Below are 16682 nucleotides of genomic sequence, written 5' to 3' on the forward strand. Positions count from 1 at the left end.
CCCTTCTTGGGAGCGGGCGTTATTTTATGAGTGCATGGAACCTGTGCTGAAGTGCATGAGCAAAGTTGTCCCTTCTTGGGAGCGGGCGTTATTTTATGAGTGCATGGAACCTGTGCTGAAGTGCATGAGCAAAGTTGTCCCTTCTTGGGAGCGGGCGTTATTTTATGAGTGCATGGAACCTGTGCTGACGTGCATGAGCAAAGTTGTCCCTTCTTGGGAGCGGGCGTTATTTTATGAGTGCATGGAACCTGTGCTGACGTGCATGAGCAAAGTTGCCCCTTCTTGGGAGCGGGCGTTATTTTATGAGTGCATGGAACCTGTGCTGACGTGCATGAGCAAAGTTGCCCCTTCTTGGGAGCGGGCGTTATTTTATGAGTGTGTATTTACACCCACACTTTCCAAAAACTGCAAGTGTACAGGGAATGTGTGACCCCCCCCTCCCCCCCCCAATATCTCTTTGTAGTGCATATAAAATGTGAAATTGCTTTTTGCATGTACTCTTACACCAGTGGTTCCCAACCCTGTCCTGGGAACCCCCCAGCCAGCCGGGTTTTCAGGATATCCACAATGAATATGCAGGAGATAGAATTTGCATGTACTTTCTCCATAACATGCAAATTCTCTCATGCATGTTCATTGTGGATATCTTGAAAACCTCAATGGCTGGGGGGTTCCCAGGACAGGTTGGGAACCCCTGTTGTACACGCACAACTCCCCTGAGTAAATTCTTAAAGGACTCTTATGCGCATAAAACTGGGGTCTATGCACGCAAATCCTTTTGAAAATTACCCCCATAATGTGTAAACCTGGAATTCACAGACTTGGATTTTGACATGGTCAACGCAACCTTACATCCCTTCACCCAAGTACATAAAACGAGGTCCAGTATTGAATAAATCTTATGTAGTTTTTGTATAAAGCAGTTTCAGATAAGTCGTTACTAAGGATGTAAATATTTTAAAAAGTTATCCATTTAAATAAGACTAAAGGCAGCCCACCCCTGGACATGCTGACAGGCCTGTGCGCGCATGGCTCTGGGCTGACCAGTAGTTACCCAGCTTGCCCCAACATGAAGGTGAGCAGGGGAACTGCACAGCCAGCCTGGAGGCAGCACTGAAGTGAGCTGTGGCAGGACTCCCTCAGAATACTGCCCATTAGCTAATTATGGAGATGGACCAAATTTTATATACTGGTTAGCTTTCTGCTTTGCATCCCTAGTCACTACTGTATAGCAGGAACACCCTTTTTTTATGTATAAACAGGAGGTTAGTTATCTCAGAGAGAAGGGGTTATTCAAGCACATGGCCACAGCCACCTTTATAGCCGGACCACTTCTGGTAAAGCATTGTGATAGCTTTATTTCTGTCATGGAAGTAAAACAACTAAGTAATAGGCAAAAGATCTTTACAGCCTGATACATTCTAAACCTTTCTGCAGTAGCTTTTGGGAGCTGTTTGCCTCAGTTCCAGCAGGCCCCAGGGGAGTGGGCCAGTCTGGCCATGTTCTGGGTTCAGCTCACCTGTTGACGTCTCTTTCCAAAGAGGATACAGGGTAACGTTCAGGTGAAGTGATGTAATGCCAGTCGCCAAAGCTTCATCCTTAATTACTGACCGGTCATGCATCTTTAATTATTTATAGATTGGTCATTCTTTTTTATTTTTTTTAATCTCCTGCATTCAAGAGTGAACTTAAAGATGTCAGGGCTAACTTGCTTGATTAAAAAGAGAGCCAACTCAGCTTAGTGGTGCTGCCATGCAGAAGGACCCTGGCTAAATTCTTTGGGAGCTGGGATGTTGCAAAGACTGCACTACAGTCTCTGGGAGGAAGGGAGAGGGAGTCATGGCCATTAATGTAAGGTGGTATCTGGTGGTGGAATTTAGAGCCCATGATACAGGATATGCATAGCTCCTGACCTCAGGACTGTTGCTGCTCAGCACTAGTTCTGATGAAGCTGGAAGAAAATGGAAAGAGGAGGTACCACTAGGCCAATTTATATTAAAAAAAAAACCCAAAACAAAACAAAAACAAACAAACCCCCCCCCCCCCAATGTATTTTATTTTTTTGTCATCATTGTTGGATTAAGATGTCTTCCATTGCCCAATCACTCACTAGAAGTGGTAGATGCATAGTTGCTTTCCTCTCCCAACTTGTTAAAATGACTCTTATGTATTTAGAGATTTTTTATATATCGTGGCACTTTCAGAACATCACCTCTGTTTACAATGAACCATAATTCAGCAACGAGCTTTACAATCAAAAAACTTAGTCTTATTCTTAAACGTGGTGCAGGAGACTGGTGATAACCAGAAGAACTTTGAAGTGAGAGCAATGTTATATTTTAAGGTTTATCAGCTGCCTTTGGTCCACTTGCATTGACATAGTTAGTTGGCAGCTTGTCATTGTGATGGATTGGACTGGAGATGGGCAGATGTGGTTCCTATTCATCCAAATGGAAGTAAGGAGGAGGCTGGGAACTACAGGCAGGTTTGTCTTACTTTTGTGGTGAGCAAATTAATGGAATTCCTTCTAAAACAGAGGATAGTGCAGTTTCTGGAATCCAATGGGTTGCAAGACCCAGGCAGCATGGTTTTACCAGAAGTATATCTTTTTGAACAAATGTGATCAGTTTATTTGAATGACCAGAGAGTTGGACCAAGGAGAGAGCACTATATTTGGTGCTATTTGGATTTCAGTAAGGCCTTTGACATGGTTCTGCACAGGTGACTTATAAACAAATTGAGGACTATTGGTATGGGACCTAGAGTAACTGACTGGGTTAGAAACTGGTTGAGTGGAAGGTGACAAAGGGTAATGGTAAATGGAGTTTAGTCTGGGGAGGGGGATGTTACTAGTGGTGTGCATCAAGAATAGGTCCTTGGTCTGATTCTTTTCAGCATTTTTGAGAGTGACATAGCGGTAGGATTGTCAAAGGTTTGTCTTTTGCGGATGATACCAAAATCTGCAACAGGGTAGATATCCAAGAAGGTGTGGAAATCATGAGGCGGGATCTAGCAAAGCTCAAGGAATGGTCTAGGGCTTGGCAGATATGATTTCATGCAAAAAAACCAAATGCAGAGTAATGCATTTAGGCTGCAAAAGCCAATACAGTATTGGCAAGAAGAGCAGGATCTGGGGGTCATCATATGGCCAAGCAGCTGGATAAAGTGACAGCAAAAGCCAGAAAGATGTTTGGCTGCATAGGGAGGGGAATGATCAAACAAAGGTAATAGTGCCCCCCATATAGGTCCCTGGTGAGACCTCATTTGGATTACTGTGTACAGTTCTGGAGACCTCACTTTCACAAAGATATAAACCAGTCTAGAGGATGGCTAGTAAAATGGTCAGTCGTCTTCATCTAAAGAATATGGGGATAGGCTTAAAGTTGTAAACCCGTACACCTTAGAGGAAAGGCGCGACAGGGGAGATATGCTGGAAACATTTAAATAACTCCAAGGTTTCCATGCACAGGAGTTGAGGCTCTAGAACAAGAGGTCATGGGATGAGGGTGGAAAGGGGGGAGACTCAGGAGTAATCTTAAAAAAATATTTCTTTACAGAGAGGGTGGTGGAGGCATGGAAGGGCCTCCCAGTGGAGGTGGTGGAGACAAGAACGGTATCTGAATTCAGGACAGCAAGGGATCAATGCAGGGGCTCTCTGAGGGTGTGATGGGAAGTAGAGACTAAACTTAGTTGGGTGGATGGACCATATGCCTCCTTTTTACCCCTGCTGTCATGTTTCTCTGAAATACCAAATTAGGAAGGTGAGCAGTTGGAAAATAAGCTCAGCTTGTCCACTTCTCCTGCAAATGAGGGGATTTAGGATAGGCTGAGCACATTAAGAAATGATGACTGAAAGCTGGTAGTATAAATGTATATTCTATTTAATATCAAAAGAAATCATTTAAATGTTGGAAGGCAGTGCTACATATATATATAACCTGTGTTAAAAGATTTTAGCTATTGAATATTACTTTTTGTCATAGCATACTGAAAACCATATTATATGCGCACAGCTTGGTTATATGCATGCTGAGAGATGTGAACTAGTACTGTACATCCATGATTTAACATTTCAGTGTGGTAGCTCTTTGTAAGCGGCGCTGAAATGCAGCTTTAAATCCAGATACTGGTGAAGCTTTTAGGTTGCGTTCTGGCATCGTGTTCGGATTGTGGGGGAGAGCATGATTTTTGTCAGAGGGGGGGTAGCACTTGCTAGGTTTGCACACTAGTACTTCGTGCACTATAGAAGAGTTACGGCCTGCAGCGGAGGAGCACACTGAGGCAGCGACCCGTTGCAGGGTTCTGATTAATGCACTGCTGCTGGTTAGCATGGATCTCATTGTTGCCAGCAGTATTTGCCATGGGTTTTCCCCCTTTCTTTGTGGACTGAGACCCGAGCTTCCCTCGGCATGTGATAGATTCTCCCCTCTGCCCTCCCCCCCCGCCCCCCCCATACTGGACCACTGTCTGATTCGCTGTTCTTTGCCGTCCCAGCCTGGTAAGTGCCTGGCCTGATGTTTTATTCTCCTCGATTCTGGCACGCGGTGCCGAGTTTGTTCTCTTTTTGGACAGGAAGACGGATGAATTCCATTACGGGATCGTGATTTTATTCCACGTGTCAAGGAGTCTGAGATTAACTTGCTCACCAGTCTGTGACAAACCCAGACACACGCGTGCGCACATACACACACAAGAAATATTGGACTCCAATCCGCACACCCCAAGAGGTATCCGGTAGTGGGACATAGCATGCACAGGTGCAGTTAGCTGGCTTTCAGACATGCATATATAATCCTAGATAGAAGATGCTGCATGTTCCCCTATACTACATTCAGTGTCTGACATAGCCTTCCTTAACAGGTATGTTATGCTCCCGAAAAACTGACTTTTATGAGGCTGCTTTTAAAACTTGACCCCTGCTTCTCCCTGACCATAGCCGTCTTGACTTTAACCACTTTCTAAGTAAACAAAGTTCCCAGAGCCTCTTGTTTTTTGCTTGTCTGTGTGTCTTGATTAGGTTGTAAGCTCCATAGAACAGGGACTGTCTTTTGTGTTTGTGTGTGTCTTGCAGTAGGAATAGGTAATGGCTATAGGATGTCTTATACCCCTGCAATGGTCACCTTTTATTGCCTTATAGCCTGGAACTAAACTCCATTTAAAGCAATGTGTGTTCAATGTTTCTACCCCTGCTCCCTGAAACTGCTAAGTAAAACATAACCACTGCTATTACTAGCAACGGTAACCTGGAATAGACTTAGTCTTTGGGTACTTGCCAGGTTCTTATGGCCTGGATTGGCCACTGTTGGAAAAGGGATGCTGGGCTTGATGGACCCTTGGTCTGACCCAATATGGCATTTTCTTATGTTCTTAAACATATATTCCAGAATTCCTTAGAAAATGAACTTCAGATAAAGGCAGGGGCTGGCTTGGTTGGATAAGTGTTTACCCCTTTGTTCTTGTGTACCAACCCTAAATCCTTAAAGCTCTGGTGTAACCAATTGCCTTCAAAAACACAGACCAAGTGAATGTGACTGCTTCCCATGACAGGATAAATTCAGCTGTTCCTGTTTGTTCTTTCTGCAGGGTCCTTCATTTTCAGCTTAAACTGATTTTCACTCATCAATTCCTGGCTTTTTCCAAAGGTGACGTTTGGTCTAAAATGATTTTCACCCTAATTTTAGGATGATTAAAGAGCAGCTCCAGTGTTTTCAAGGCCTCCTGCCAGCTTTGCACGCCAGTGCAGGCCAAAGCATGTGCTTTGTTTTAAAGTTAGGCCACCCCGTCTCCTCCCCAACCTATGAATGTGCTTCCTGATGTGACATTTCAAGTCCTACCCCCCCCCCCCCCCCCCCCACAACCAACCAATATGCCTTCTGTCTGGTGCTGCCAATGAGGCGTTTGAAGCGGCTGCCTCCCCACCCCCCATCAGAACCAGTTCCCAGCAAGCTCCCTGACCCCTCCCAGAAGCAGAAGGGCAGAGCATGGCATGCGTGCTAGCAAAGCAGGAGCGAAGAGGAGCCTGGAAACCACCACCCTAAGGCTGAATGCTGTTGTAGGGGCAGGGAGAAAGAGGGTCAGGCTAGGCAGGGCTATGCTACTGAAGGGGTGGGTGGGAGAATTTGTCTAATTGTTTTACTGTCCTGTCTTCTGTCAATCAAAATAAACCCTATTTATCTGAAAAAATAACTATTCACTTTTTTAACACTGATTTTCTCCTGTTTTTGTTTTGTCATATATTCCTGGGAAAAAATAAAAATACAATAACAATTGAAAATGAAGATCCCTTTGTATTTCAAAGCAGACACCCAAGTAAGAGCACAAAGTTGCTGTCAAAAGAACTCCAGGACAAAGATGTGGCAAGGCCCAGGGCTGGGAAGGGTTATAAAAGAATGGCAGGTCCTTGATTATTCCTCAGAGGCACAGTCAAGATGTTTTCTTTAGAAGTGGAAGGTGCAAACCACCAGGACCATTGATTGAACTATTGTATAGGAACCAGAAAAATCTAAAACTGAATGAATAAAATAAATGACCAAGCATATTAGAATAATGTAAAAGGGATCGATGACATCAATTTGTCTATAGGTATAATAATGCTCCAAAAATGGGATGAAAATTCACCAAATTTGGCATGAGGAAGAAACTCGATATATTATTTCAGACAAGTTTGAAAACCAAAAACCTCGGATCAGTATTTTTCAGAGAACCGAACCTCCAAAAGGAATCCCTGGTTTTCAGTGGAAAGATTTTAGAAGTTGTTGTTATGCTGTGCAGTGCTGCCCCCTCCCTTCCCCCAACCAGCAATTTGCCACAACACAACACGGGCAGAGATGTGGAAAATAACTGCAGCAACTGGCAAAGCAATGACCAAAAAGGTGCTTCCAACGTACATACATCACCCTATGCCTACACCCACCCATGCATGTTCTACACCTCAAACACACCTTCCAATACCTACATCCCACTCCCCCCCCAGACATAGGTAAAATAGATGATGCATCTTCTCAAGTCACAGCAACATACCACACAAAACAAAAACACTTTACAAGTTCTCTCCCCCCCCCCCCCCCCACACACACACACAGTGAGTGTGGGGTGTGTGTGTGTGTGTGTGTGTGTGTGTGTGTGTGTGTGTGTGTATATATATATATATCTACCGAACCCCCAGACACGCCACATAAACACCCACACGTTTTCTCACAACCACATCCGCTACCTAAAAATACACAACCATACCCCTGAAAAAAACCATGCCCACAAAATGCCTCCTCAAATCACTCACCCACGCAATCTGCTACCCACCCAAAATCATGTCTTCCTCCAGGTACCTCTCCTATACACATCACTGCCCATAGCCATCCGTTCCACAGGGGCACACAGATACCCCCTTCTCCAAACCTATGTCGGAAAGCATTCCTGAATCCATGCTTTTGCATGCTTTCCTTGGTAATTGGGATGGGAGTGAGCTTCATAGATTTTTAAGTACATTTGAAATACCATGAAGTGGCTAGAACTTTTTGTTTTGCTTTGTCTTTTTTTGTTTTTGTTTTTGTAGCCGCACCACCTATCAAGTAGTGGATCTAGGTAAAGTGTTGACGGGGACCCTACTTGATCCTTGCCGGGTGCCCCCTGATTTTGCCTGAGCTCTGTAAGTAAAAGACCTTGTATGAGAGTGGCTTGTGGCTGGCAGGGGTGCCTGCAGCAGGAGCTGAATGGAAGGCCAATCGTCTGGGCGCCATCAGGTAGAGCGACAATCAATTAATGATCGGAATGCTAATCCGTGACCCCGAGGGACCCCCAGGCGGAATGGCAGCCTCTCGGATGTGCATCTGCCAGCTTTATGCATAGCACATCGCTTCCGTGCCGTGGAGAGCAGTCGGCTAACGTTTGACCGAGCAGAACTGGCAGTGCTCTAACAGCATGGGGAAGAGGGGCAGAAGTGACAGAAAAACACAATTAAAACCGAGAGAATGACAGAGGTGGGGAGGGTGCATCTGACCCTCTGCATAGCTTAGCCTGTCCTACCTCTGGCTCCCTCTCTACCACCACAGGCTCCGCTGCCTCCGCCCTCCTCGGATGTTGAATGTCAGGAGGATGCCTGATGCCTTGTGACTCTCGGCTGCTTTTGCACCTGAGTGGTCTTTTATAATCTTCCTTCTTTATGCCATGTGTTAACCCCTCAGTGAATAAAGTCACAGCTTTTTAGCCTCTTTCAGAATGACTTTCACCAAGGGAGAGAGTAAATAGGGCTGTGTGCAAAAAGGCTCCATCACCTCTCTGATTCCTATGTGCCCCTGGGTGCCGGCAAACGGATCCATCCCACGCCCCTTCATACACGGATATTATGCATGTATTTTTAATGAGATACATGCATACAGATGTGTGTGTGTATATACTTACTATCTGTCTTTCCCATGTACTAGAAAGTTGGTGAGGTACTTGAATACCCACTGAAATAGATGTAATGAATGCACATCCCTTATATTTAAAGCATCAATTCAAGTTCCAAATAAAGTCAATAAATAAGACCGTAGGAAGATTAATAAACTTGTGAACTTACTTTTTTAGCAAAGTCTCTCAATTCCTTGGAAGCACTTTTTTAACACTTGAATTCTTTCACTTCCCAGTTACTCCAAATACTCAGATTTCTCAGACTGAAGAAAATACCATCCTTTCCATTTCCAATTTTGTTCCCAGATCTCTTCCCACTGTAGGTGATTAGAATATAATCCCAATCCCTTAGCAGTAGTCTAGTCTTTTTTGTTTGTCTGTTATTGACTGTTGTAATGAGTTGTATATTGGTTTGCCAAAGTCTCACTTAAGGGCTTTACAGCTTTTGTTAAATGCTGCAGTGTGGATGATGGGATGCCCTCTTTGAGACCACATTTCACCAATTTTATTTCATTTACTTTGGCTTCCTGTTGAGCAACGAGTAAAGTTTTAAAGTATCGATCATGGTGCACAGTGTCTTGTATGGTGATGGTCTGGCTTATTTGAAAAAGTTTGTGTTTGAGTATATTCCTTCATGCGCACTAAGGTCTGTAAGCCAACACCTATTATTGGTTCCTGGTGTGTGAGCCACATGCTTACAGGGGACCAATTGTTGGGCCTTTCTTTGTATTGCCCTTGTCCTCTGGAATGAACTATGTTCGTTGTCAGACTATTTCGGAAAGCGCTGAAGACTCTCTCTATTTATAGAAGATTAAGATTTATTTAAGCAATTTATAGTCCACCAATCCCCAACTTTTGGTGGATTACAATTCTACATACACAATCGTAGATCAACAAACAATACCATACCTACACACACAAAATAAAACACCAGGAATTGGTCAGTGTCATCAGAGATGCCTAGTTTGCATTGCACCCTAGGGAAAGGCCCAGGAATGGAATGCTAGTGTGAAGAAGAATAAGTTTTGAGAACTTTCCTGAAATGGAGCAGATCCTCTTCTGCCATGATATCCTCTGGCAGGTTGTTCCTGCTATTTTAAACATCCTATTTCTGGATTATGTAAGCCTTACTTCTCTTAGTGGAGGGATCTCCAAGAAACGTTGGGTGCATGAGCGGAGTGGGCACTTTGGATGTTATGATTGAATGGATCACTTGATAGAGGGTGGGACCAAATTTGCCTGTGCTGTAAATACCAAATTTATGGCCTTGAATTTGATCTCAATCACAAAACTCTACCCTGTCACACACTGTAATCCAGCGTAATTTATATGTGAACCCACAAAACCAAAAACAACTGTTACACTGGTAGTCAATTTATATATGTTAATTTCGCCAAATATATGTAGGCCCCTCACTCAAAGGGTCTGTCAAAATGATACAGACTCCTAATTAGGTATAGGGCCACCTTGCTTTAATTGTAAACTTATTTAAATTATTTGCAGTTTTTTCTTTTTTTTAAAATGTCAAGCAAGATAATCACTCCTGGGCAATAGGTCACCGCTGTTTCTAGCACAGAAGTATCAAAAAGGTTACAGGAAGAACCATAATACTCATCTGTTGCCAAAATTTGGCAACAGATGAGTATTATGGTTCTTCCTGTAACCTTTTTGATACTTCTGTGCTAGAAACAGCGGTGACCTATTGCCCAGGAGTGATTATCTTGCTTGACATTTTAAAAAAAAGTAAAAAAGTAAGAAAAAACTGCAAATAATTTAAATAAGTTTACAATTAAAGCAAGGTGGCCCTATACCTAATTAGGAGTCTGTATCATTTTGACAGACCCTTTGAGTGAGGGGCCTACATATATCTTGAATTTGATCTGCCATGAAACTGGCAGCCAATGCAGAGCAGTAAGAGCAGGGGGAATAGGATCCCATAAAGATAGCTGCTGGACTAATCTATGGGTTGAGTTCTGTATTAACTGTAATGTGTTAAGGTAAGCATGGCGAAGACCCAGGAAAAGGATGTTACAATAGTCAAGTGCAGCCAGAATGATGGACTGTGTTAGGCATAAATCTGCCTGCTCAAGGAGGGGCTTTAAAGACTGCACAAAGCATAATTTATAATAAGATTCCTGGATCAAGGAACTGAAATAGGGTCTGAGAGACAGAGAGGAATCTATTTGAACCCCCAAGTTCCAAGCCCGATTCTGTATAGGTAGGAAGGTCCTCTTAAAGGGCGCTACTTAAAGAAGCAGTAGCCACTTAGTCTTAGTTTCTTTCTTAATTTTTAATGTGTTGGGGTGCTGTGTTTTGTTTTTTTATTTTTGTTTTTTTTTAATGCTAGAAGATTTTGACATTGTATTATTATTGCACTGTTGGGATGTGGTTTTATTGTTTGTGGTTTTACCCTTTTAACTTGTTGTAATCTGCCCAGAACAGAAATTCTTGTAAGAGGGCAGAATAGAAATTTCTGTAAATAAATAAATAGGAACTTAGTCCCATTTTTAATACATCTCTGAAAATCTTCTTAAATCCTTGAGCTCCTTAAGAAGTTCAGATGAGCAGGTTACTCTCACTTATATTTTACCTGAGTAGCAGTAACAAAGTCCATGTTACTGTGCCTCACCACTTTGCATCCCTTTCCTTCCCTTTATGTTATTGGCAGGGATCCTCGCCTCCAGATGAAATCCTCCACACTTCCAGCTTCTTTCAAGGTGAAAGACACTACTCTCCCAAAGATTTGGTTACTCAGTCCAGGGTACCAAAAACCATCAGGTCCTAGTCGAACAAAAATAGTCTTTGAACCCAAAAAGAGGAAAATCAAGCAAGAGGAAGAGAGAAAACTTCCTTGCCTCAAGACAGAGGAGATAATCCAAAAGGCAGCTAACTGAAATTCCTCTGCATCGGGTCACTTGTCAGGTCTATCCTCCGAGGGAGAGGGACGTCTCTCCTACCCCATGATCCAGCCTTGAACACAGGGACACCCCAGTCTGCTGCAATAAGGGGAACCGGATTCCCTCGGGTAATTCTCCAAAAAATGCATTAAAAGAGTAAAAATGCAAGCAGAATCAGATCAGATGGGAGACCGATCCCAAAAGGGAACATCCCAACTACTTTCCAATGAACAAGGAAAAAATGGCACAGCAGAAACAGTGAGCTCCTGTCTGCGTGAAAAGGTAACTAAAGATTCATGAGGACTGATGGTGCTTGGGGATGATAAACAGCTGCAACACAACATCTGCAGCTCCGCCCTGGAGTAAAACCCAAACCTCTCTTTACTACTCCTACACTGAACCACCCCAGTTAAATTGTATTTTCCTTCTAGTGAGGGAAACCACTCTAGGTGAGTGAGTGCCAATATAGACCTTTTTTCACTATAATATAATTTTGGTTGCCACATATGTAGTAAAAGTAGTATGCAGGTTGGAGCAGTGTGGCAGCACAGTGTTTGATTTATGAAAGTATCCCAAACATATGAAATGGATTTTGAGAGCATTTCAAACATAGGCTTCTCATTCAGTAATTACAGGTGAAATGTTTGGAAAGAGATCTCATGTCTTTCCTGTTTGTATGTGTACCCCTACTAGAATGCTTGTATATGTATGCGGGTTCATGCCCATATGTGCCTGTCTTTATGCGTGTAAGTACGCCTGGGTACATAGATTTCCTACCTTTTGAAACAATATAAAAATGGCCTGAGTTAAACCATCCTGTGGGCCTGTCATTCTTCTTGCCAGTTTTGATTACATTATCTGGAGAGGCTCAGGCACTGGCGATGGTTCCCGGCTGGGAAAAGGGGTTTTCCTGTGATGGGTGTAGCCAGATGAGACATCTTTCCTTTGGACTTATAATTCATTAGACATGTACAAGGAGAAATAAGAGGGATGACACATGTACAGAATGTAAAACACTTTTGGGAGGTTCAACCAATTGAATTGCTACAGAGGCTAAGGATGTGCATTCATTTCTAACAAATGCTAAAAATGCAAAGAATTGTTTCAAATAGAACAAACTCTTAATAGCATCCTGCAAAAAATATTTTTGTATTTGTAGTATTAAAAAAAACAACAAACAAACCAAGGCCTCAGGTGGCCCTGGCTGGCCTTTTCTGGCCTAAAAACTTTCTGGGCCAGGTCCAGCATCAAGGTCATGGGTGGTGCTAGTGACCTCCCCGAATATCACTGCTGGGGCTAGGGAGCTCCCAGCCTGGCTCCCACTTACTCCTATTCCTATGTCTGGCTGGTAAAGGAGCAGGAGTGAGGCCTGGTTATTTCTACCCAGCTCCCAATGCTTTAAAAATGGCACTGCCCACCTAGAGGACAACACCAAAACGACATTTTGGCGCATTCCTCTGGTGCAGCCGGCACCATTTTGATGCACAATATAAAGAAATGTATGGCTGTACATCAAAATGACAGCGGCTGCGCTGGTGTAGGTGCCAAAAGTAAGTCACTTCAGCACCATCCTCCAGGTGGACAGTGGCATTTTTAAAGTTGCAGGAGCTGGGCAGGAATGACTTAGGCATCACTTCTACCCTTTTACCAGCAGGACCTGGGAAATGAGGTAAGTGGGAGCCCTCCAGCAGTAAATCATGGGGAGGGCTCTGAGCTTGGCCTGGTCCTAGGCCTTGGAGGTGAGCTTAGGCCTCAGTGTCTGGCCTGGGAATGCCCAGCCAGGGCCACTGGAGGCCCATTTCTTTTTTTTTTTTCTTAATTTGTTCAGGGATTTTTTTTTTTTTTTTTTTTTTTTTGTGGGGGGGGGGGGGGGGGAGGGTGGTTTGTTTAATGTTTTGCAGGGTTTGGCAAATGAACAAAAAAAAAAAAAAAAAAAACTTAAACCAAGTAAAAATAAAACAAAAAAAATCCCAAACAAACCCAAAATAAATGAATAAGCCAAACTGAATATTTGGAGCATGAACATCCCTAACAGATATTGAATTTGTCACTACCTCTTATTCTGTCGGTAGTATGGTGCCTCTGCTGCGAAGGGCATGTCCTTTTCTCACTGTCCACTCTGGTTCCCTGCCCCCCTAACTCTGTTCATCTTGTCTCTAATGGTATCAGAGCTGTCGTCTCTAGGCTGGCAAGAAGACCACATATGCCTCTTTCTTCCATGATGAATGTTTTTCTATCTGACTCGTGTGTGACTTTGTTTGCAAAATCAGAGCCCTTAACATTTTTCAAATGGTGGCATAAAAAGCTGCTGATTTACTTTAGGTTTAAATAATAGCTATAGCTTGGCTGTCTTGACTTTTTATTCTTTTTTTTTTTAATCTTCTGATTTTCCTAGTGCTGTTTAATTTCCAGATTATCCTGCAAGTCTTCTATAACCCACTAGTGGGTTCCCAACCACAGTTCTGTAATCTGTGTTTCCATAGTAAAGTATCACATTGTAGTAGCACCATGCCTTTTTGAAGTAGGTTATGATTAGGTTGCATTCCCAGATTCGGGCTGGGCTGTGTCTTATGTCGCGTGTGTGTGTGTGTGTTGGAGGCTGTCCTTATGGCAGTACCAGTGAACATGCTGCCCTGTTGGAGGTGGCATCCTTCCTGTATGGTAACTGCAGCACTGATCTGAGGATCATATCGTGTTTTTGGATGCTGACATCTTAAGACTCAGACATTTCTAAAAAAAAGTAGAAGCATAAGAAAACATACTGCCATTTTTTTTTTGTGTAATAATTCAATCCTGTTACTGTCACTTTTGCAAGAGTTGATTTTATTAAAAATAGCTGGGTTAAGAATGGCTGAATGATACTCGGGCATCCCCTTACAATCCTATAAGCAGATATAGAAGTGCTCATATTCCACCACATTAGCCAGCCTGCCATGCGACTTCTAGATTTTCAAGTCCCATTCACAGTGTTTGGATTTAACTGGGTCCATTTTGCTGTTGTTCAGTACAGGGCAGGGCCATCTTCAGAAAGTGATTCTTCTATACTGCTGCTGAGTTTGTCCCCTTTCAGCAGTCCATGATTGTGTATGGGAAGAGCACTGAACTTCTGCTGTATAACTCAGATTTTATAATTGGTTTTTTTTTCAGAATGCAGTTAAATGTTTGGTTATCTCCAGCTGGAGAGCCTCTTCTCCTTGGGTCTGGGTCCCTTCATCCACCGGGATCCTGGTTAATGTGCTCTGGAATGCAGTGTGAAATTCTCCCCCTGCAGATTAAGGTCTGTGTGGGCTCTTTGGCTGTAGCAGATAAACAGGATCCAGAGCAAAGGTGGGGAGGGGAGGGGAGGGGGCTGGCCCTCTGATCTCAGCCAGAACTCTCTGCTGGTTCAAGGAAGGTCAGATTCGTCCAGATGCAGCCTTCCTCCTCCTCTTCCTGCTGTTCTTTCCAGTGTTTTCCATGAGCATGCACTCACACAGGCTCTTAGTGACATGCAGACTGTAATAATGTATCCTTATCCCATTAACCAAATGAAATTACGAAAAAAAAAAAAAAATAGAAAAGAAGCAGCACCTAGAACAAAGCAGTATTTTTGGCTTGTGTCCTGGGTCTTACAGAGCTGAGTCCTGTGGTTTGGACTGTATTGCTGTTGCCACCTCATAAAAATCCATAGGGTGGTGTTTTGGGTTTTTTTTTAATGCAGTTTATCATTTTATATTCTTAACTGTTTCTAGTATTGGTTCTTACACTGCCACAGATAAACTGCAGCTTTTTCCTATATCAGAATAGATGACAGCAGATAAATATCAATTGAACCACTCATTCTGCCCAATTATTCTGGTCCACGCCAGTGTTTCCCAGTCCTATTCTGGAAGCATACCTATCCAGTTGGGTTTTCAGGATTGTCACAATGAAAATGCATTAGGGAGGTTTGCATACACTGGGTCTCCAATGTATGCAAATTTATTTCATGCATATTAATTATCTTGAAAACCCAGCTGGATAGATGTACCTCCAGGAGAGGATTGGGAAACACTAGTCTACACTGTTGAAGGTTTATCCTAGCTGCCAGCTGTAGAAACTGGACTGCTTGTAGGATATCGCTCATTATCCAAGTCTGTCTGTTTATTTACTGTTTTCCTCTTTGGCTGTCTGCTGTCTTGGAGGGTTGAGTATACAAGTTCACATACTTAACCCAAAATCAAGGCCTCTTCCTCATTGCCCTATGTCTTCCCACCAAGCTGTGTAATAATCTAAGCAGCTATCAAAGCTAGTGAGTATGGTTCCTGAACATCTGGCAGCATGGGTTCCTGTCTCTTTACTGTCCAGCCACCATTGACCCAATTGGTTTCTGGAGAGATGTAGCATGTTGGTTGCTACCCGCCTGTCCAGAAGAATTCATCAGAGTAGCTTCGGCTGGAGTTCACCTGTTAGTGATATTTTGTTGCACGTCAGATTGTGATGTCACAAACAAAGGACTGTGGCTTACAGCAACTCTGCAATGTAATCATCCCAAGAGCTGGCTAGGAGGACATGTTGCTATGACTGTGTAGAACACTGTACACTACTACAAGAGAAATGACTTGTCACTAACTTTTCTTTCATATGTTTTAATGTGACAGGAGCTCTTTGCTTCTTCAGTGGTGCTGATCCGAGCTGGATCTATCAGAATACCAAACTTCTGGATAGACCCAACATGGTGTTTGAATGCAACCTGGACAATATCATCCAGAACCCATCCTGAAACCTATATTGTATTTTGTCCCTGCAAAAGGGGGTGTAATGTTGTTATGGCGCTATACCTTGCAGGACGGAGAACGTTGATGGGAAGGAACAGGGCCTCGGGTGCCAAATTCAGAAGGTGCTGGAACACCGGGGCTCCCACTGCAGCTGTTCTGATTTCCAGGAGGAGGAGCAAACCCCCCCCTTCCGAGTCCTCTGTCTGTGGGTGGAGCCATCTTTAATCTGGCCCTGGGAAGGGATAGTTTTTACCTAGTCCCTATCTAGGCTGAGGTGCTGCTTTAAATTTAGGCAAAGGGTACCTGATCTCCAGGCACCACCTGCCGTTTTCAGGTAGTGTTCAGGAAAGAAAGGCATGTTCCTGGCGAGTGCACACATGTGTGTTGGGAAGGTGCAAACTTCTGGCGGAAAGCTTCAGAGTTGCAAGGGTGTGACACATGGGGGAAATCTTACGGCTTCTTCAGTCCTAGCCTTTCCCAGCAGGAGGCACTATTAGGATTGGTGCGAAAGCGCTGTTTATCATCGGTGTCCTTCAGCAGGAATCTCTAGCAATAAAGTAGCGTGCTGGGTTGGGGTTTAACTCGCAGCTACTTGAAGTCTTGTCTCCTGTAACAAACAAACTGTAGTTTCAAAGAATTGGAGCCTGTTTTTTCTTCCCCA

The 16682-nt window shown here is 43.4% G+C and overlaps 1 protein-coding gene across 6 annotated transcripts in view; it reads left to right on the forward strand.

The window, feature by feature from the left end:
- Window positions 1-16682, forward strand: part of AHDC1 (AT-hook DNA binding motif containing 1) — a 145859-nt gene that overhangs the window by 48806 nt on the left and 80371 nt on the right. Inside the window, exon 3 of one of the 6 annotated variants that reach the window (XR_003859138.1) lies at window positions 11057-11567. The exons of the other annotated variants lie outside the window; for them this stretch is intronic. The gene's annotated coding sequence lies outside the window, so the exon portion shown is untranslated. The remainder of the gene's footprint in view (window positions 1-11056; window positions 11568-16682) is intronic. 6 annotated transcript variants of the gene reach the window in all.

This window comes from Rhinatrema bivittatum, chromosome 11 (genome assembly GCF_901001135.1).
Source record: "Rhinatrema bivittatum chromosome 11, aRhiBiv1.1, whole genome shotgun sequence".
Classification (NCBI taxonomy): Eukaryota; Metazoa; Chordata; class Amphibia; order Gymnophiona; family Rhinatrematidae; genus Rhinatrema; species Rhinatrema bivittatum.